Here is a 21,069-nt window from a genome sequence, read left to right on the forward strand (position 1 = left end):
TAAGTGCTTTCCTTTTTTAATGATGTTTTCTATTGGAAAGGGGACGGTTTCCTCACTTTCTACGAGGTTCATCGCTACATCTTGCTACAAAATTGATGTGTAGGGTGTAACTATTTTGAGAGGGAACTTAATGTTAAAAATATAATAGAGTATGTCCAGACACTGGAAACCTTGGAAACCATAGACATCCTAAGGTGGGCGGGAGGGACTTTTAAATAGTTAAAGCAATAGAAATTATTTCAGAAACACATTTCCTTGGTTGGCCATGGGATTGGTATAGATTCTGCCCAAAATCCTGCCTTAATATTTGTAATGACTAGAGACTCTGGATCATCAACATGATAAATTATGAGAAATATATTTTTTGAGTATATTTTGTTTACTGCTGTGTTCCTATTCCTAGCTCTTGGAACAGTCTGGGGTATGTAGGACATGCTCCATAAATACTTTGAATGAGTTACTAGATAGTATTTTTAAAACACTGGGGCTTTTATCATCAAAACCGATCTGTTTTTGTAAATAAAATTAGAGGAGATGATATAAATTAAATCTTCTTGGCTAGTAATTTGGAAGTGTTTCCTAGCTGTAGACCAGAAACTTTCCATATACTTTTAAGAGAGTCTCAATGCTTTTTAAGCATGAAGCAGTAAAAGAATCAGAGCTATAGTGTGTCAGCATAAATAGTTTAAAATCAAGAAGGATTTTTCTTACATGAAATAGAATTTATTTCAGTGAGTACACCTGTTCGCAAAATTGGGGAGGGGACAGGGTAGAAAAGTAAAGATTTCACCATTGTGAAAGGTATTAACATATGCCAGCAAAAACCATCCTAGTAGTGATAATTATATGCCACTTTTGCATGTTGATGTTTGGAATTACTCTGAAGGGAAATATTCAGTTTTTAGACTTGATTTAATGAGGGTTATCTCCATTCATGTCCTTATTAGCTGAAATTCAGTCCTTTATTATTCAGGTACAGAAGAAATAAATAAGAATAGAAGCAATGTCTTTTCTCCCATAGTTTCCTCAATATGTTGGAAAAAAACCTCTTCTTGATTTGAATACAAGTACAACACTACTTTGTCATCTAGGCTATTTAATGTTGTGTAACATGTATATATACAGCACCTCACATTCATATTTAATGGAGTAGTGTACAGTGAGTGAGTTCCAGATGTAGTAAATATTCTGTACGTAGTTCAACTGGTAAATTTCTCAGTGGCAGTGATCATGTCTCTGTCTTACACTTTACCTGTACTTTAAATGGCTACAGGTCCCATTTTTGGGAACTTTTTATAACAGTGATTCTCAAACTTGAGTGTATATAAGAATTACTTTGAAAATAAGTTTCCTGGACCCCATCCCCAAAGATTTTGATTTTATAAGTCTGGGGTGCTCCAGACACGATAGCCGATTCTGATGCAGATGGTTCATAGATGTATATAGTATATTAGTGAGTCTTTGATTTTATAGTGCATGAAACTGGAAAAAGCAGGGAAGCCTAGTCTAAGGGCATACTGCTGTTAAGTAGTAGGTTGGTTTTGGTGGCATTCTTGCTCCAAAGTATCAACTTCCAGGCAACCTTTGCTGACCCCTAAATATTTTAAACTTTGATTTCTTAAATTGCCCAAATAATACTGTTTTGGGGACCAGAGAGTTGGAGAAGTTGAGGAGAGAGATATTTACAGCTGTTGATCATTCACAGTTTTTATGATTTAGCTGAATAAATTGCTTTCCTTTTTCTCTAGCCGAGATCCTCTGTGTGGAAAGAACAGAAAATGGGGAGAGACAAGGTTGATACTTTTAGACCTTGGTGTACTTTGCAGGTGGAGAAGGAGATAAGATTTCAATGACATTTGTGACTCAAATTGGGAAATTTAATCACTGTTTCTTAAGTTGAGAACTGGAAGGGGGAGCCCTCCAGGTATGTAATCCAAACCACAACCTAATATAGGAATCTCAATAAAGATGACATTAACCTGAGACTCTGGCTCAGTGCTGCTAGTATTGTGCTTTTTAAAAAAAAAATTTGTTTATTTTATTTATTTTATTTTTGGCTGCACTGGGTCTTTGTTGCTACGCGCGGGCTTTTCTCTAGTTGAGGTAAGCGGGGGCTACTCTTCGTTGTGGTGCTTGGGCTTCTCGTTGTGGTGGCTTCTCTTGTTGCAGAGCACGGGCTCTAGGTGTGCGGGCTCAGTAGTGTGGCTTGCGGGCTCTAGAGCGCAGCCTCAGTAGTTGTGGCGCACGGGCTTAGTTGCTCCGTGGCATGTGGGATCTTCCCGGACTAGGGCTCGAACCCGTGTCCCCTGCGTTGGCAGGAGGATTCTTAACCACTGCGCCAGCAGGGAAGCCCTGTGCTTTTCACTTTGCCTTTTATTTTGGTAATTTCTGCACTCCACTTTCAGTAATTCAGACAAATACAGAAGGAAAAGGAATCTTGGATTTTAAATGACCAATCTGCAAACCAACTGTTCAAATTTAACATTTAAAAAATTAAAATATAATTCATATAACATAAACCCCAACATTATAAAGTGTTCAATTCAGTGGTTTTTAGTATATTCACAAGGTTATGCAACCATTGCCACTGTCTAATTCCAGAGCATTTTCATTACCCCAGAAAGAAACTCCATATCCATTAGTAGTCACTCCCCATTTTGCCCACCCCCACCACCCCTCCCCCCTGGCAACCACTGATTTCTGTCTCTATGGATTTGCCTATTCTGGACATTTCATATAAATGGAATCATACAATATGTGGCCTTTTGTGTCTGGCTTCTTTTGCTCTGTTTTTTAGGATCATCCATGTTGTAGCATGTATTAATACTTCATTACTTTTTATGGATGAATAATATTCCCTTGTATAGATATGCCACAGTTTGTTTATCCATTCATTAGTTGATGGACATTTGGGTTATTTCCACTTTTTAGCTATATTGAATGATGCTGTCATGAACATTCGTTTACAAGTTTTTGTGTGAACATATGTTTTCAATTCTCTTGGATAGGTATAGTTGACACTTGAGCAATATGTTTTTGAACTGCGCAGGTCCACTTACATGCAGATATTTTTCAGTAAATACTGCAGTACTACCCACTTATATGAAGATTTTTTTCAATGAATACTGCGCTACTACATGATCTGTGGTTGGTTGAATCCGTGGATGTGGAACTGTGGCTCCAGAGGGCCATCTGTATAATTATATGCAGATTTTTGACCACACTGGAGTCAGTGCCTCTAACCACCTGTGCTGTTCAGGGGTCATCTGTACCTAGGAGTAGAATTGCTGGTTCATTTGGTAACTCTTATTTAACTTTTTAAAGAACTGCACAGTTTTCCACAGTGGCTGCACCATTTTACAAACCTCTATCAGGTATATGAGGGTTTCAGTTTCTATACACCCTCACCAACTCTTGTTATTGTCTTTTTTAGAAAGTGCTAAATCATTCTGGAATTCTTTATTTAAAAAAAAGCCCACACACACACATCCCCTCCTCCTGTATTCTGCAGCACTGTTATCTACATTTTATTAGCTCTTTCTGAAATCTTGCTCTCTCCTGCCTGATATGCCTACATTTGTCTTGTGTTTGTAGAGGTGATGGCTTCATTAAGTTTAGTAATTTGGTGCCAAATATTGATCTTAGTTTTATTCCTTCAGTGTTTTCTTGTGAGTACTCTTAAGTAAACTTATGTTTTTCCCTTTCCTTTTCTTTTTTACTAGTTTTCTCTGTGTAGATCATGTGCTGCTTACTTAAAAAAAATTTTTTTTAAAGCACTGAGGTGAAATTTATATAACATAAAAATTAGTCATTTTAAAGTGTACAATTCCGTGGCATTTAGTACATTCATAATGTTGTGCAACCACCACCTCTTTCTAGGTCCAAAACATTTTCATCACCCCCAAAGAAAACTCTGTATCCATTAAGCAGTCATTTTGTAATTCTCCTTTCCCCTCCAGTCCCTGGCAACCACCAATCTTCTTTCCTTCTTTATAGATTTACCTATTCTGGATATTTTATAGAAACAGAATCATACAATATGTGGCCATTTATGTTTGACTTCTTTCACTTAGTATAACATGGTTCATTCATATTGTAGCATGTATCAGTACTTCCTTTTAATTGCTGACTAATATTCTATTGTGTATACATACCATGTTTTATCATTCATCTATTGATGGATATTTGGATTGTTTCTATATTTTGGTTGTTGTGAGTAGTGCTGCTGTGAATATTTGTGTACAAGTATTTGAATACCTCTTTTCAGTTCTTTTGGGTATATACCTACAAGTGAAATGCTGGGTCATATGGTAATTCTATGTTTAACTTTTTGAGGAACCACCAAACTTTTTCACAGTGGCTGTACCATTTTACATTCCCCCAGCAACATACTAGGGTTCCAATTCTTTATATCCTTGTCAAAACTTGTCATTGTGTTTTTTATTATAGCTATCCTCATGAGAGTGTGAAGTGGTATCTCATTATGATTTTGATTTGTATTTCCCTAATGACTAATTATGTGAATATCTTTTTAGGTGCTTGTTGGGGTTATTTGTCTTTTTATTGTTGAGTTGTAAGAGTTTTTTATATATTTTGGATACCAGACCATTATCAGTATATGATTTGCACATATTTTCTCCCATTCTGTAGGTTGTCTTTTTACTTTCATGATCATGTCCTTTGATGCACAAAAGTTTTAAATTTTGATAAAGTCCAATTTATCTATTTTTTCTTTTGTTGCTTGTGATTTTGGTATCATATCTAACACATTATCAAATCCAAGGTCATGAAAATTTATTATTATTTTGTGTTTTCTTCTAGTTTCAGCTCTTACATTTAGGGTTTTGATCCATTTTGGGTAAATTTTTGTCTTTGGTATGAAGTAGGGGTTCACCTTCATTCTTTCCCATGTGCCTGTCCAGTTGATCCAGGACTATTTGTTGGAGACTGTTCTTTCCCCCATTGAATGGTCTTGGCTCTATTGTTGAAAATCAGTTGACTATAGATGTATAGGTTTATTTCTGGACTCTCAGTTATTTTCCATTGGTCTATAGGTCTGTTCTTATGCCAGTACCACACACAGTTTTGATTACTGTAGCTTTGTGGTATATTTTGAGACCAGAAAGTATGAGTCTTCCAACTTTGTTCTTTGTTTTCAAGATTGTTTTTGCAGTTAGGAGTCCCCTGCCATTCATTCCATAGCAGTTTTAGAATTAGTATTTCCATTTATGCAAACGAGGTTGTTGGGATTTTGGTAGGGATTGTATTGAATCTGTACATTGCTTTGGGGAGTATTGCCATCTAAATATTAAATCAGATCTAGAATTCTTGGTTGATAGGTTTTTTTCTTTCTGATCTTTAAATAAGTCATGCTATTGCCTCTGGCTTCCAAGATTTCTGGTGAGAAATCTATTGTGTTATTATTGGTCTTATTGAGGATTTCTTGTATTTGAATTGATTCTCTGCTTCTCCCTTGCTGCTTTCAGTGTTTGTGTTTGTCTTTTAACAGTTTGATTATTATTTGTCTCCATGTTGATCTCTTTGTGTTTATCCTGCATGGTGGAGTTGAGTTCTTTAATATGTAGATTCATGTCACTTTCCCCATGTTTTCCTGCTTTTATGGAAAAAGTGGGGATTTTTATGGATATTACTTTTGCTTTTCAGGTATCCGGATCTCACTCTTTTAATTTATGTTCCAGATAGAACTGGGCCTGTATTTTATAACCAAGAAAAAAAATTCCTCCCTAAGGACTGTTAGGTCTCTAGCATTTTAGCAAGTTTGGATCCTGAATAATTGAAGTGGTTTAAATTTTAGATGTATATTTTGCCAATAGGTGGAGTGTTTGAGCTCTGTAGTAAAAACTTGTTAGTTTATTTATTTAAAATACCATTAAGTTAATATTTCTAAGGATACTCAGAAATATTTTATTTAAAATAAGTAAGACAGGGACTTCCCTGGTGACACAGTGGTTAAGAATCCGCCTGCCAATACACACAGATTTTTAGCCCCTTAATATACAGGGGACATGGGTTCGATCCCTGGTCTGGGAAGATCCCACATGCTGCGGAGCAGCTAAGCCTGTGCGCCACAACTACTGAGCCTGCGCTCTAGAGCCCGCGTGCCACAACTACTGAGCCCGTGTGCCTAGAGCCCGTGCTCCGCAACAAAAGAAGCCACCACAATGAGAAGTCCACGCACCACAATGAAGAGTAGCCCCTGCTTGCCGCAACTAGAGAAAGCCCGTGTGTGGCAGCAAAGACCCAAAGCAGCCAAAAATAAATAAATAAAATAAATTTTTAAAAAAGAGACAAATATTAAAGAAACCGTAAATCTAAAACTACTTCAAAATAAAAAGTTAAAAAATTAGGAAATGTACATCTTTATCTCTTATATTAATATCAAAATAAATAATTGAGAGATCTGCTTTGTACAATGAAAAGTAAACATTTAGAAGTGAAAAACTGAATCAGCCTTGGTTAATGTGGCATTCATGAATATTTACAATGATCCCATTTTCAATTGCATCAAAAGAATACAACTCCCTGCTCCCAGTTGATGTTAGGTATCACAAAGAGCTAAAAATATGACAAAACGTTAAGGCTCCATCTCAAAATCTAAATTCAAAACACTATAAATCTCAGTACAGTACAATTTGGAAGAAACTAAAAGATGACACTGAAAACATACACACAAATTTTTAGCCCCTAAATAAACAGGATATTGAATTGATTTGGGGAGTATGTGGAGATGAAAAAAGCAGAAGACGCTGCAGTGCCAAGAGAGCCCTATTTTCAGAGCATGCCGGCTGTCATTTTTGCCACTTTGGAACTGCTGTAGCCACTCACCTTCCTGGAAAGAGTGCAGACCTGGAGTGTTTAAATCACCAGGGAGAAACAAGCACTGATCTAAACAATTGTTGAAGAAACCTATGGCCATTTAGAATACTGAGGTAAAAATTGGGAGTGCACAGACATGTTTTGTTTGGTCTATGTGTGTTGACACATAAAATTTTTTAAAAATTGTGATATAATTGACATATTAGTTTCAGTTGTATAACATAATGATTTGAAAAGTCTAAACATTGGGAAACAATCACCACAATAAGTCTAGAATGCCAATAAGTCTAGAGTACCAATAAGTCTAGTAGTCCATCACCACACATAGTTACAATTCTTTTATTTTAATTTTTTTTTGGTTGCAGTGCGCGGGCTTCTTTCTAGTTGTGGCGTGCGGGTTTTCTCTCTCTAGTGTGGTGCACAGGCTCCAGGGCACGAGGGCTGTATAGTTGTGGTGCATGGGTTCCATAGTGTGTGAGCTCTGTAGTTTGTGGCACACAGGCTTTCTAGTTGAGACGCGTGAGCTTGGTAGTTGTGGCGTGTGGGCTTAGTTGACCTGTGGAATGTGGGATCTTAGTTCCCTGACCAGGGATCGAACCCACATCCTCTGCGTTAGAAGGTGGATTCTTTACCACTGGACCACCAGGGAAGTCCCACAATTCTTTTTCTTATGACGAGAACTATTAAGATTTACTCTCTTAGTAACTTTCAAATATACACCACAGTATTATTATCTATAGTCACTATGCTATATATTACATCTCCAGGACTTATTTTATAACTGGAAGATTGTACCTTTTGGCCACTTTTACCCATTTCACCCACCCCCCACCTCTGGCAACCACCAGTCTGTTCTCTGTATTTATGAGTTTGTTTTTTTTGCTGTTTGTTTGTTTTGTTTTTGTTTTAGATTCCACATATAAATGAGATCATGCGGTATTTGCTTTTCTCTGTCTGACTTATTTTACTTAGCAAGGACCATTTATGTTGTTGCACATAGCAGGATTTCCTTCTTTTTTTATGGCTGAATGATATTCCTGTGTGTGTGTGTGTGTGTGTGTGTGTGTGTGTGTGTGCATGATGTACACACCACATTTACTTTATTCATCCACTGGTGGACTTTTAGGTTATTTCCATTTCTTGGCTTTTTGAAATAATGCTGCAGTGAACATAGGGATGCATATATCTTTTCAATTTAGTGTTTTTGTTTCCTTCAAATAAATACCCAGATGTGGAATTGCTGGATCATATGGTAGCTCTATTTTTAATTTTTAGAGGAACCTCCATACTGTTTTTTATAGTGGCTGCACCAATATACATTCCCACCAACAGTGTATGAGGGTTTCCTTTCCTCCACATCCTCAACAACACTTATTTCTTGTCTTTTTAGTAATAGCCATTATAACAGGTGTGAGGTGATATCTCATTGTGGCCTTGATTTGCATTTCCCGGGTGATTAGTGATGTTGAGCATCTTTTCATGTACCTGTTGGCCATTTGTATGTCTTCTTTGGAAAAATGGCTACTTGGGTCCTAAGTTCATTTTTATTTTAATTTTTATTTATTTATTTATTTTGGCCGTGCAGCTTGTGGGATCTTAAGTTCCCCGACCAGGGATCAAACCTGGGCCCTCGGCAGTGAAAGCCGGGAGTTCTAACCACTGGACCACCAGGGAATTCCCTTAAGTTCATTTTTAAATCAGGTTATTTGTGTGTGTGTGTGTGTTGTTTTTTGTTTTTTGCTATTGAGTTGTCTGAGTTCTTTGTATATTTTGTATGTTAGCCCCTTATTGGATAAGTGGTTTGAAAATATTTTTTCCCATTCCATCGGTTGCTTTTTCACTTTGTTGATGGTTTTCTTTGCAGTGCAGAAGCTTTTTAGTTTGATGTACTCCCCCTTGTTTATTTTTACTTTAGTTAGCTTTGATTTGGTGTCAAATCCAAAAAATCATCACCCAAACCAGTGTCAAGGAGCTTACAACCTATGTTTTTGTCTTATAGGAGTTTTATATTTTCGGGGCTTATATTCAAGTTTTTTTTTTTTTTCTTTTTTAAACATCTTTTTTGAAGTACAACTGCCCCACAATGGTGTGTTAGCCTCTGCTCCACAACAAAGTGAATCAGTCACACATATACATTATGTTCCCATTTCTCTTCCCTCTTGCATCTCCCTCCCTCCCACCCTCCCCATCCCACCCCTCTAGGTGGTCACAAAGCACTGAGCTGATCTCCCTGTGCTATGCGGCTGCTTCCCACTAGCTATCTATTTTACATTTAGTAGTGTATATATGTCCATGACACTCTCTTACCCTGTCACATCTCACCCCACCCCCTCCCCATATCCTCAAGTCCATTCTCTGGTAGGTCTGTGTCTTTATTCCCATCTTGCCACTAGGTTCTTCATGGCCTTTTTTTTTTTTTCCTTAGATTCCATATATATGTGTTAGCATACTGTATTTGTTTTTCTCTTTCTGACTTACTTCACTCTGTATGACAGACTCTAACTCCATCCACCTCACTACAAATAACTCAATCTCGTTTCTTTTTATGGCTGAGTAATATTCCATTGTATATATGTGCCACATCTTCTTTATCCATTCATCTGTCGATGGACATTTAGGTTGCTTCCATGTCCTGGCTATTGTAAATAGAGCTGCAATGAACATTTTGGTACATGACTCTTTTTGATCTATGGTTTTCTCAGGGTATATGCCCAGTAGTGGGATTGCTGGGTCGTATGGTAGTTCTATTTGTAGTTTTTTAAGGAACCTCCATACTGTTCTCCATAGTGGCTGTATCAATTTACATTCCCACCAACAGTGCAAGAGTGTTCCCTTTCCTCCACACCCTCTCCAGCATTTATTGTTTCTAGATTTTTTGATGATGGCCATTCTGACCGGTGTGAGATGATATCTCATTGTAGTTTTGATTTGCATTTCTCTAATGATTAATGATGAGCATTCTTTCATGTGTCTGTAGGCCATCTGTATATCTTCTTTGGAGAAATGTCTATTTAGGTCTTCTGCCCATTTTTGGATTGGGTTGTTTGTTTTTTTGTTATTGAGCTGCATGAGCTGCTTGTAAATCTTGGAGATTAATCCTTTGTCAGTTGCTTCATTTGCAAATATTTTCTCCCATTCTGAGGGTTGTCTTTTGGTCTTGTTTATGGTTTCCTTTGCTGTGCAAAAGCTTTTAAGTTTCATTAGGTCCCATTTGTTTATTTGTGTTCTTATTTCCATTTCTCTGGGAGCTGGGTCAAAAAGAATCTTGCTGTGATGTATGTCATAGAGTGTTCTGCCTATGTTTTCCTCTAAGAGTTTGATAGTGTCTGCCCTTACACTTAGGTCTTTAATCCATTTTGAGTTTATTTTTGTGCATGGTGTCAGGGAGTGTTCTAATTTCATACTTTTACATGTAGCTGTCCAATTTTCCCAGCACCACTTATTGAAGAGGCTGTCTTTTCTCCACTGTATATGCTTGCCTCCTTTATCAAAGATAAGGTGACCATATGTGTGTGGGTTTATCTCTGGGCTTTCTATCCTGTTCCATTGATCTATATTTCTGTTTTTGTGCCAGTACCAAACTGTCTTGATTACTGAAGCTTTGTAATATAGTCTGAAGTCAGGGAGCCTGATTCCCCCAGCTCCATTTTTCGTTCTCAAGATTGCTTTGGCTATTCGGGGTCTTTTGTGTTTCCATACAAATTGTGAAATTTTTTGTTCTAGTTCTGTGAAAAATGCCAGTGGTAGTTTGATAGGGATTGCATTGAATCTGTAGATTGCTTTGGGTAGTAGAGTCATTTTCACAATGTTGATTCTTCCAGTCCAGGAACATGGTATATCTCTCCATCTATTTGTATCATCTTTAATTTCTTTCATCAGTGTCTTATAGTTTTCTGCATACAGGTCTTTTGTCTCCTTAGGTAGGTTTATTCCTAGATATTTTATTCTTTTTGTTGCAATGGTAAACGGGAGTGTTTTCTTAATTTCACTTTCAGATTTTTCGTCATTAGTGTATAGAAATGCAAGAGATTTCTGTGCATTAATTTTGTATCCTGCTACTTTACCCAATTCATTGATTAGCTCTAGGAGTTTTCTGGTAGCATCTTTAGGATTCTCTATGTATAGTATCCTGTCATCTGCAAATAGTGACAGCTTTACTTCTTCTTTTCCGATTTGGATTCCTTTTATTTCTTTGTCTTCTCTGATTGCTGTGGCTAACACTTCCAAAACTATGTTGAATAATAGTGGTGAGAGTGGGCAACCTTGTCTTGTTCCTGATCTTAGTGGAAATGGTTTCAGTTTTTCACCATTGAGGACAATGTTGGCTGTGGGTTTGTCATATATGGCCTTTATTATGTGGAGGAAAGTTCCCTCTATGCCTACTTTCTGCAGGGCTTTTATCATAAATGGGTGTTGAATTTTGTCGAAAGCTTTCTCTGCATCTATTGAGGTGATCATATGGTTTTTCTCCTTCAGTTTGTTAATATGGTGTATCACATTGATTGATTTGCGTATGTTGAAGAATCCTTGCATTCCTGGGATAAACCCCACTTGATCATGGTGTATGATCCTTTTAATGTGCTGTTGGATTCTGTTTGCTAGTATTTTGTTGAGGATTTTTGCATCTATGTTCATCAGTGATATTGGCCTGTAGTTGTCTTTCTTTGTGACATCTTTGTCTGGTTTTGGTATCAGGGTGATGGTGGCCTCGTAGAATGAGTTTGGGAGTGTTCCTCCCTCTGCAATATTTTGGAAGAGTTTGAGAAGGATAGGTGTTAGCTCTTCTCTAAATGTTTGATAGAATTCGCCTGTGAAGCCATCTGGTCCTGGGCTTTTGTTTGTTGGAAGGTATTTAATCACAGTTTCAATTTCAGTGCTTGTGATTGGTCTGTTCATATTTTCTATTTCTTCCTGGTTCAGTCTCGGCAGGTTGTGCATTTCTAAGAATCTGTCCATTTCTTCCAGGTTGTCCATTTTATTGGCATAGAGTTGCTTGTAGTAATCTCTCATGATCGTTTGTATTTCTGCAGTGTCAGTGGTTACTTCTCCTTTTTCATTTCTAATTCTATTGATTTGAGTCTTCTCCCTTTTTCTCTTGATGAGTCTGGCTAATGGTTTATCAATTTTGTTTATCTTCTCAAAGAACCAGCTTTTAGTTTCATTGATTTTTGCTATTGTTTCCTTCATTTCTTTTTCATTTATTTCTGACCTAATCTTTATGATTTCTTTCCTTCTGCTGGCTTTGGGGGTTTTTTGTTCTTCTTTCTCTAATTGCTTTAGGTGCAAGGTTAGGTTGTTTATTCGAGATGTTTCCTGTTTCTTGAGGTAGGCTTGTATTGCTATAAACTTCCCTCTTAGCACTGCTTTTGCTGCGTCCCATAGGTTTTGGGTCGTCGTGTCTCCATTGTCATTTGTTTCTAGGTATTTTTTGATATCCCCTTTGATTTCTTCAGTGATCACTTCGTTATTAAGTAGTGTATTGTGTAGCCTCCATGTGTTTGTATTTTTTACAGATCTTTTCCTGTAATTGATATCTAGTCTCATAGCATTGTGGTCGGAAAAGATACTTGATATGATTTCAATTTTCTTAAATTTACCAAGGCTTGATTTGTGACCCAAGATATGATCTATCCTGGAGAATGTTCCATGAGCACTTGAGAAAAATGTGGATTCTGTTGTTTTTGGGTGGAATGTCCTATAAATATCAATTAAGTCCATCTTGTTTAATGTATCATTTAAAGCTTGTGTTTCCTTATTTATTTTCATTTTGGATGAACTGTCCATTGGTGAAAGTGGGGTGTTAAAGTCCCCTACTATGATTGTGTTGCTGTCGATCTCCCCTTTTATGGCTGTTAGTATTTGCCTTATGTATTGAGGTGCTCCTATGTTGGGTGCATAAATATTTACAATTGTTATACCTTCCTCTTGGATCGATCCCTTGATCATTATATAGTGTCCTTCTTTGTCTCTTGTAATAGTCTTTATTTTAAAGTCTATTTTGTCTGATATGAGAATTGCTACTCCAGCTTTCTTTTGATTTCCATTTGCATGGAATATCTTTTTCCATCCCCTCACTTTCAGTCTGTGTGTGTCTCTAGGTCTGAAGTGGGTCTCTTGTAGACAGCATATATATGGGTCTTGTTTTTGTATCCATTCAGCCAGCCTGTGTCTTTTGGTGGGAGCATTTAATCCATTTACATTCAAGGTAATTATCGATATGTATGTTCCTATTCCCATTTTCTTAAATGTTTTGGGTTTGTTATTGTAGGTGTTTTCCTTCTCTTGTGTTTCTTGCCTAGAGAAGTTCCTTTAGCATTTGTTGTAAAGCTGGTTTGGTGGTGCTGAACTCTCTCAGGTTTTGCTTGTCTGTAAAGGTTTTAATTTCTCCATCAAATCTGAATGAGATCCTTGCTGGGTAGAGTAATCTTGGTTGTAGGTTTTTCTCCTTCATCACTTTAAGTATATCCTGCCACTCCCTTCTGGCTTGCAGAGTTTCTGCTGAAAGATCAGATGTTAACCTTATGGGGATTCCATTGTGTGTTATTTGTTTTTTTTCCCTTGCTGCTTTTAATATGTTTTCCTTATATTTAATTTTTGACAGTTTGATTAATATGTGTCTTGGCATGTTTCTCCTTGGGTTTATCCAGTATGGGACTCTCTGTGCTTCCAGGGCTTGATTAACTATTTCCTTTCCCATATTAGGGAAGTTTTCAACTATAATCTCTTCAAATATTTTCTCAGTCCCTTTCTTTTTCTCTTCTTCTTCTGGGACCCCTATAATTCGAATGTTGGTGCGTTTAATGTTGTCCCAGAGGTCTCTGAGACTGTCCTCAGTTCTTTTCATTCTTTTTTCTTTATCCTGCTCTGCAGTAGTTATTTCCACCATTTTATCTTCCAGGTCACTTATCCTTTCTTCTGCCTCAGTTATTCTGCTATTGATCCCATCTAGACTATTTTTAATTTCATTTATTGTGTTTTTCATCGTTGCTTGGTTCCTCTTTAGTTCTTCTACGTCCTTGTTAAATGTTTCTTGCATTTTGTCTATTCTATTTCCCAGATTTTGGATCATCCTTACTATCATTATTCTGAATTCTTTTTCAGGTAGACTACCTATTTCCTCTTCATTTGTTAAGTCTGGTGTGTTTTGACCCTGTTCCTCCATCTGCTGTGTGTTTTTCTGTCGTCTCATTTTGCTTATCTTACTGTGTTTGGGGTCTCCTTTTCACAGGCTGCAGGTTCGTAGTTCCCGTTGTTTTTGGTATCTGTCCCCAGTGGCTAAGGTTGGTTCAGTGGGTTGTGTAGGCTTCCTGGTGGAGGGAACTAGTGCCTGAGTTCTGGTGGATGAGGCTGGATCTTGTCTTTCTGGTGGGCACGTCCACGTCTGGTGGTGTATTTTGGGGTGTCTGTGGCCTTATTATGATTTTAGGCAGCCTCTCTGCTAATGGATGGGGCTGTGTTCCTGTCTTGCTAGTTGTTTGGCATAGGGTGTTCAGCACTGTAGCTTGCTGGTCATTGAGTGGAGCTGGGTCTTGATGTTGAGATGGAGATCTCTGAGAGATTTTTGCCGTTTGGTATTATGTGGAGCTGGGAGGTCTCTTGTGGACCAGTGTCCTGAAGTTGGCTCTCCCACCTCAGAGGCACGGCCCTGATGCCTGGCTGGAGTACCAAGAGCCTTTCGTCCACACGGCTCAGAGTAAAAGGGAGAAAAAATAGAAAGAAAGAAAGAAAGAAAGAAAGAGGCTATAATATAGTGAAGTAAAATAAAGCTATTGTAAAGCAAAGCTATACAGACAAAATCTCACCCAGAAGCATATACATATACACTCACAAAAAAAGGAAAAGGGGAAAAATTAATATATCCTGCTCCGAAAGTCCACCTCCTGAATTTGGGATGATTCGTTGTCTATTCAGGTATTCAACAGATGCAGGCACATCAAGTTGTTTGTGGAGTTTTAATCCACTGCTTCTGATGCTACTGGGAGAGATTTCCCCTTCTCTTCTCTGTTCGCACAGCTCCCGGGGTTCAGCTTTGGATTTGGACCCGCCTCTGCATGTAGGTTGCCTGAGGCTGTCTGTTCCCCGCCCAGACAGGACGGGGTTAAAGGAGCAGCTGCTTCGGGGGCTCTGGCTCACCCAGGCCGCAGGGAGGGAGGGGTACGGAGGAGGCGGGGCGAGCCTGCGGCCTCAGAGGCCGGCGTGACGTTGCACCAGCCTGAGGCTCGCAGTGCGTTCTCCCGGGGAAGTTGTCCCTGGATCACGGGACCCTGGCAGTGGCGGGCTGCACAGGCTCCCGGGAGGGGCGGTGTGGAGAGTGACCTGTGCTCGTACACAGGATTTTTGGAGGTGGCAGCAGCAGCCCCAGCGTCTCACGCCCGTCTCTGGGGTCCGCGCTGATAATCGCGGATCGCGCCTGTCTCTGGATTCTGCGCTGTTAGCCGCGGCTCGCGCCCGCCTCTGGGGTCCGCCCTGATAGCCGCGGCTCGCGCCAGTCTCTGGAGTTTGTTTAGGCGGCGCTCTGAATCCCCTCTCCTTGCGCGCCGCCAAACAAAGAAGCAAGAAAAAGACTCTTGCCTCTTCGGCAGCTGCAGACTTTTTCCCGGTCTCCCTCCCAGCCAGCTGTGGTGCGCTAACCCCTTCAGGCTGTGTTCATGCCGCCAACCCCAGCCCTCTCCCTGGGATCCGACCGAAGCCCCAGCCTCAGCTCCCAGCCCTGCCCGCCCCGGCGGGTGAGCAGACGAGCCTCTCGGGCTGGTGAGTGCTGCTCGGCGCCGAGCCTCCGCGCGGGAATCTCTCCGCTTTGCCCTCCGCACCCCTGTTGCTGCGCTCTCCTCCATGGTTCCGAAGCTTCCCCCCTCTGTCACCCGCAGTCTCTGCCCGCGAAGGTCCTTCCTAGTGCGTGGAAATCTTTCCTCCTTCACAGCTCCCTCCCACTGGTGCAGGTGCCGTCCCTATTCTTTTGTCTCTGTTATTTCTTTTTTCTTTTGCCCTACCCAAGTACGGGGGGAGTTTCTTGCCTTTTGGGAGGTCTGACGTTTTCTGCCAGCGTTCAGTGGGTGTTCTGTAGGAGCAGTTCCACGTGTAGATGTATTTCTACTGTATCTGTGGGAAGGAAGGTGATCTCCGCGTCTTACTCTTCCGCCATCTTCTCCCCCAACTATATTCAAGTTTTTAATGCATTTTCAGCTGACTTTTTGTGTTTTTTTTTGGTATAATGTAAGATAGTGGTCCAGATCATGCTTTTGCATGTGGGCTGTCCAGTTTCCCAACACCATTTATTGAAGAGACTGTCCTTTCCCCATTTTATATTCTTGACCTCTTTGTTGTAAATTAATTGTCCCTATATGCGTAGGTTTATTTCTGAGCTCTCTGTTCCATTGGTCTATGTATCTGTTTTTATGCCAGTACCATACTATTAGCTTTTTTTTCTTGGCTGTGCCACGTGGCTTGTGGGCTCTCAATTGCCTGACCAGGGATTGAACCCGGGCCATGACAGTGAAAGCCCAGAATCCTAACCACTAGGCCACCAGGGAACTCCCAGATTATTATAGCTTTTTAACAGTTTGAAATCAGGAAGCATGATGCCTCTAGCTTTGTTCTTTGTTCTCACGATTGCTTTGGCTATTTATTTATTTATGTGGTTCCATACCAATTTTAGGATTATTTGCTCTGTTTCTTTGAAAAATGCCATTGGAATTTTGATAGGCATTGTATTGAATTTGTAGATTGCTTTGGTTAGTATGGACATTTTAACAATCTTGATTCTTTCAATCCATGAGCACAGAATACCTTTCCATTTATTTGTGTCTTCAATTTCTTTCATCAGTATTCTATAGTTTTCAGTGTACAGGTCTTGGTTAACCTTCTTGGTTAAATTTATTCTTAGGTATTTTATTCTTTTGATGCAATCTAAATGGGATCATTTTCTTAATTTCTCTTTCTGATAGTTTGTTATTACGGTATAGAAACACAACCTACTTTTGCATATTGATTTTGTATCCTACAACTTTACTGAATTCGTTGATTAGTTCTAACAGTTTTTTTGTGGAGTCTTTAGGGTTTTCTACACATAATATCATGTTATTGGCAAATAGTAACAGTTTTACTTTTCCTTTCTGACTTAGATGCCTTTTCTTTTTCTTACCTAATGCTCTGGCTAGAACTTCCAATATTATGTTGAATAGAAGTGGCAGGAGTGGGCACCCTTGTCTTTTTTCTAATCTTAGAGGAAAAGCTTTCAGCCTTTCACCATTGAGTAGCTGTAGGCTTGTCATATGTGGTCTTTATCATGTTGAGGTATGTTCCCTCTTTTACTCACTTTGTTGAGAGTTTTTTTTTTTTTATCATGAATGGATGTTGAATTTTGTCAAATGAATTTCCTGCATCTATTAAGATAATCATCTGATTTGTATCCTTCATTTTGTTTGTTTGTTTTTTTTGGCTGCATTGGGTCTTCACTGCTGCACGCGGGCTTTCTCTAGTTGAGGCGAATGGGGGCTACTCTTCATTGAGGTGCACGGGTTTCTCATTGCAGTGGCTTTTCTTGTTGACGAGCACAGTCTCTAGGCACATGGGCTTCAGTTGTTGTGGCATGTGGGCTCAGTAGTTGTGGCTCACGGACTCTAGAGCACAGGCTCAGTAGTCGTGGTGCACAGGCTTAGTTGCTCCGCGGCATGTGGTATCTTCCTGGACAAGGGATCGAACCCGTGTCCCCTGCATTGGCTGGTGGATTCTTAACCAGTGTGCCGCCAGGGAAGTCCCCTTCATTTTGTTAATGTGATGTATAACATTCATTTGCAGATGTTGAGTCATCCTTGCATACCTGGAATAAATCCCACTCGATCATGGTGTGTGATCCCTTTAATGTATTGTTGAATTCAGTTTGCTATAATTTTGTTGAGGATTTTTGCACCTATGTTCGTGAGGGATATCGGCCTGTAATTTTCTTTTCTTGTCGTGTCCTTGTCTGGTTTTGGTATCAGGGTAATGCTGGCCTTGTAAAATGAGTTTGGAATTGTTCCCTCCTCTTCTTTTTTGGAAGAGTTTGGGAAGGAGTGGTGTTAATTCTTCTTTGAGTGTTTGGATTCACCAGTGAAGTTGTCTGCTCCTAGACTGTTGTTTGTTGGGTGGTTTTAATTACTGATTCAGTCTCCTTGCTAGTAATTGGTATGTTTAGATTTTCTTTTTCTTCATGAATCAGCCTTGGTAGGTTGTATGATAGGAATTTGTCTATTTTGTCCAACTTTTTGGTGTATAATTTTTCATGCTAGTTTCTCATGATCTTTTGTAGTTTTGTGGTATCCGTTGTGACCTCTCTTTCATTTCTCATTTTATTTATTTGAGTCCTCTGTTTTCCTTGGCGAGTCTAGCTAAATGTATGTCCATTTTATCATTTTAAAGAACCAACTCTTAGTTTCAGTGATCTTTTCTAATTGTTTGTTTTTTTTTAGTCTCTATCTCATTAATATCTGATCTGATCTTTGATATATCCTTCCTTTACTACTAACTTTGGGCTTGCTTTGTTTGTTTTTTAATAGTTCCTAGAGGTGTAAAGTTAGTTTCTTTATTTGAGATCTTTCTTGTTTCTACATGTAGACATTTATTGCTGTGAACTTCCCTCTAAAAACTACTTTTGCTGCATTCCATAAGTTCTGGTATGTGGCTTTTCTATTTTCATTTGTCTCAAGATATTTTTTGATTTCTGTTTTGACTTCTTCTTTCATCCATTGGTTGTTCAGTAGCATACTGTTTAGTCCCATGAATTTTCCAGTTTTCTTCTTAAAATTGATTTCTAATTTCATACCATGATGGTTGGAAAAGGTGCTTTATACAATTTCAGTTTTCTTAAATTTATTAAGACTTGTCCTGTGGCCTAACATGTGATGTATCCTGAAGAATGTTCCATGTGTGCTTGAGAAGAATGTGTACTCTGTTGCTTTTGGGTGGAATGCTCTGTATATGTATAGTCCATCTGGTCTAACATGTCATTTAAAGCCAATGTTGATTGATTTTCTATCTGTATGATCTATGAAGGTTCCCTACTCTTATTGTATTGCTGTGTACTTCTCCCTACATGCCTGTTAATGTTTGCTTTATATATTTTGTGCTCCTATATTGCGTGCACAAATATTTGCAAATGTTATATCCTCTTGTTAGATTGACCCCTTTATCATTATATAATTCCTTTTTTTCTCTTAATGTAGTCTTTGTTTTAAAGTCTATTTTGTCTGATGTAAATATGGCCACCCCAGCTTTCTTTGGTTTCCATTTGAATGGGAATATCTTTTTCCATCCTTTCACTTTCAGTGTGTGTGTTTCCTTACATTTGAAGTGAGTCTCTTGTAGGCTGTGTAGAGTTGGCTTTTGTTTGTTTGTTTTTTTTTAATCCTTTCAGGGTACTCTATATCTTTTATTTGGAGAATTTGGCCCATTTACAGCTGAAGTAATTTTTGATAGGTATGTAAATGCTTATTGCCACTTTGTTAATTTTTTTCTGGCTGTTGTGTAACTCCTTTGTTTTTTTCTCCTCTTATTCTTTTTCTTTGTGATTTGATGATTTTCTGTAGTGGTATTTTTAGATTCCTTTTCTTTATCTTTTACATTTCTACTATAGGTTTTTGGTTCATGGTTACCATGAAGTTTACTTAAACCAGCCTTTATTTATAACAGTCTATTTTAAGTTGATAACATCAGTACAGTGCATTCTAAAGCTCTACATTTTACTCCCCTACCTTGCACATTTTATGTTTTCGATGTTTTAACTTTCATCTTTCTAATCTTATGTATCTATTAACAAGTACTGCAGTTATAATTATTTTTACTACTTTTGTCTTTTACTCTTCATACTAGATTTATAAGTGATTAACCTACAGTCTTTATATTAGATTATTCTGAATTTTACTACACATTTATCTTATTTATTTATTTTTGGCTGTGTTGGGTCTTCGTTTCTGTGCGAGGGCTTTCTCTAGTTGCAGCAAGCGGGGGCCACTCTTCATCGCGGTGTGCGGGCCTCTCACTATCGCGGCCTCTCTTGTTGCGGAGCACAGGCTCCAGATGCGCAGGCTCAGTAATTGTGGCTCACGGGCCCAGTTGCTCCACGGCATGTGGGATCTTCCCAGACCAGGGCTCGAACCCGTGTCCCCTTCATTGGCAGGCAGATTCTCAACCACTGTGCCACCAGGGAAGCCCTACATATTTATCTTTACTAGTGAAGTTTATAGTTTAATGTTTCCCTGTTACTAATTAGCTGTCTTTCATTTCAGCTTAAAGGAATCCCTTTAACATTGCCTGTAAGGCTAGTCTAGTGGTGATGACAAGCTTTTGCTTGTCTGGAAAACTCTTATCTCTCCTTCCATAGTGAAGGACAACTTTTCTGGGTAGAGATATCTTGGTTGGCAGTTTTTTTTCTTTCAGCACTTTGAATATGTCATGCCAGTCATTCCCTTCTGGACTGCAATGTTTCTATCCAAAAATCTGCTGATGATTTTATGGGGGATTTTCCTTATACATAACAAGTTGTTTTTCTGCTGTTGCTTTAAAAATTCTCTCCTTGTCTTTAACTTTTGACATTTTAATTATAAATGGTGTGGGTCTCTTTGGGTTCATCTTTTTTGGAACTCTCTGAACTTCCTGGATCTGAATGTTACTTTCCCTGGGTTAGGGACATTTTCAGCCGTTATTTCTTCAAATAAGTTTTCTACCCCTTTCTCTTTTTCTTCTTCTGAAACTCCTATAATGTGAATGTTGGTCCACTTGATGTTGTCCTATAAGTCCCTTGAACTGTCTTTTTACTGCTGATTAGATGAGTTCCAGTGCCCTCTCTTCAAGTTCACTGACCCTTTGCTTCATGTAGTCTGCTGTTGAACCTCTGTTTGGTACTTTCTTGTATTTTCTTTCTGTTGAAAGTCTCTCTTTGTTCATTCACTTTTTTGAGCTTGTTTAGCATTTTTATGACTGTTAATTTGAACTTTATCAGATATATTATCTCCCTTTCATTAAAGTTTTTTCCTGAACTTTTACCTTGTTCTTTTGTTTGGAATATATTCCTCTGTTTCTTTATTTTCCTTGACTCTCTGTGTTGGTTTGTATGCGTTAGAATAAACAGCCACCTCTCCAAGTCTTGCAGGTGTTGTGAGTTCCCTCGCAATTGTGGGTCACTACACGTGGGTTGAGGTTTATGGTGAGATTGTGTCTTAGCCTCTCCAGCCTGTTTTGATATGTTTTTTTGTCATT

The 21,069-nt window shown here is 38.7% G+C and overlaps 1 protein-coding gene across 3 annotated transcripts in view; it reads left to right on the forward strand.

The window, feature by feature from the left end:
* The window catches only part of DNM1L (dynamin 1 like), a 71,070-nt gene that overhangs the window by 1,084 nt on the left and 48,917 nt on the right, over positions 1 to 21,069 (forward strand). The gene's annotated exons all lie outside the window — the stretch shown is intronic.

The sequence above is a fragment of the Eschrichtius robustus genome, chromosome 13 (assembly GCF_028021215.1).
Source record: "Eschrichtius robustus isolate mEscRob2 chromosome 13, mEscRob2.pri, whole genome shotgun sequence".
In the NCBI taxonomy this organism is placed as follows: domain Eukaryota; kingdom Metazoa; phylum Chordata; class Mammalia; order Artiodactyla; family Eschrichtiidae; genus Eschrichtius; species Eschrichtius robustus.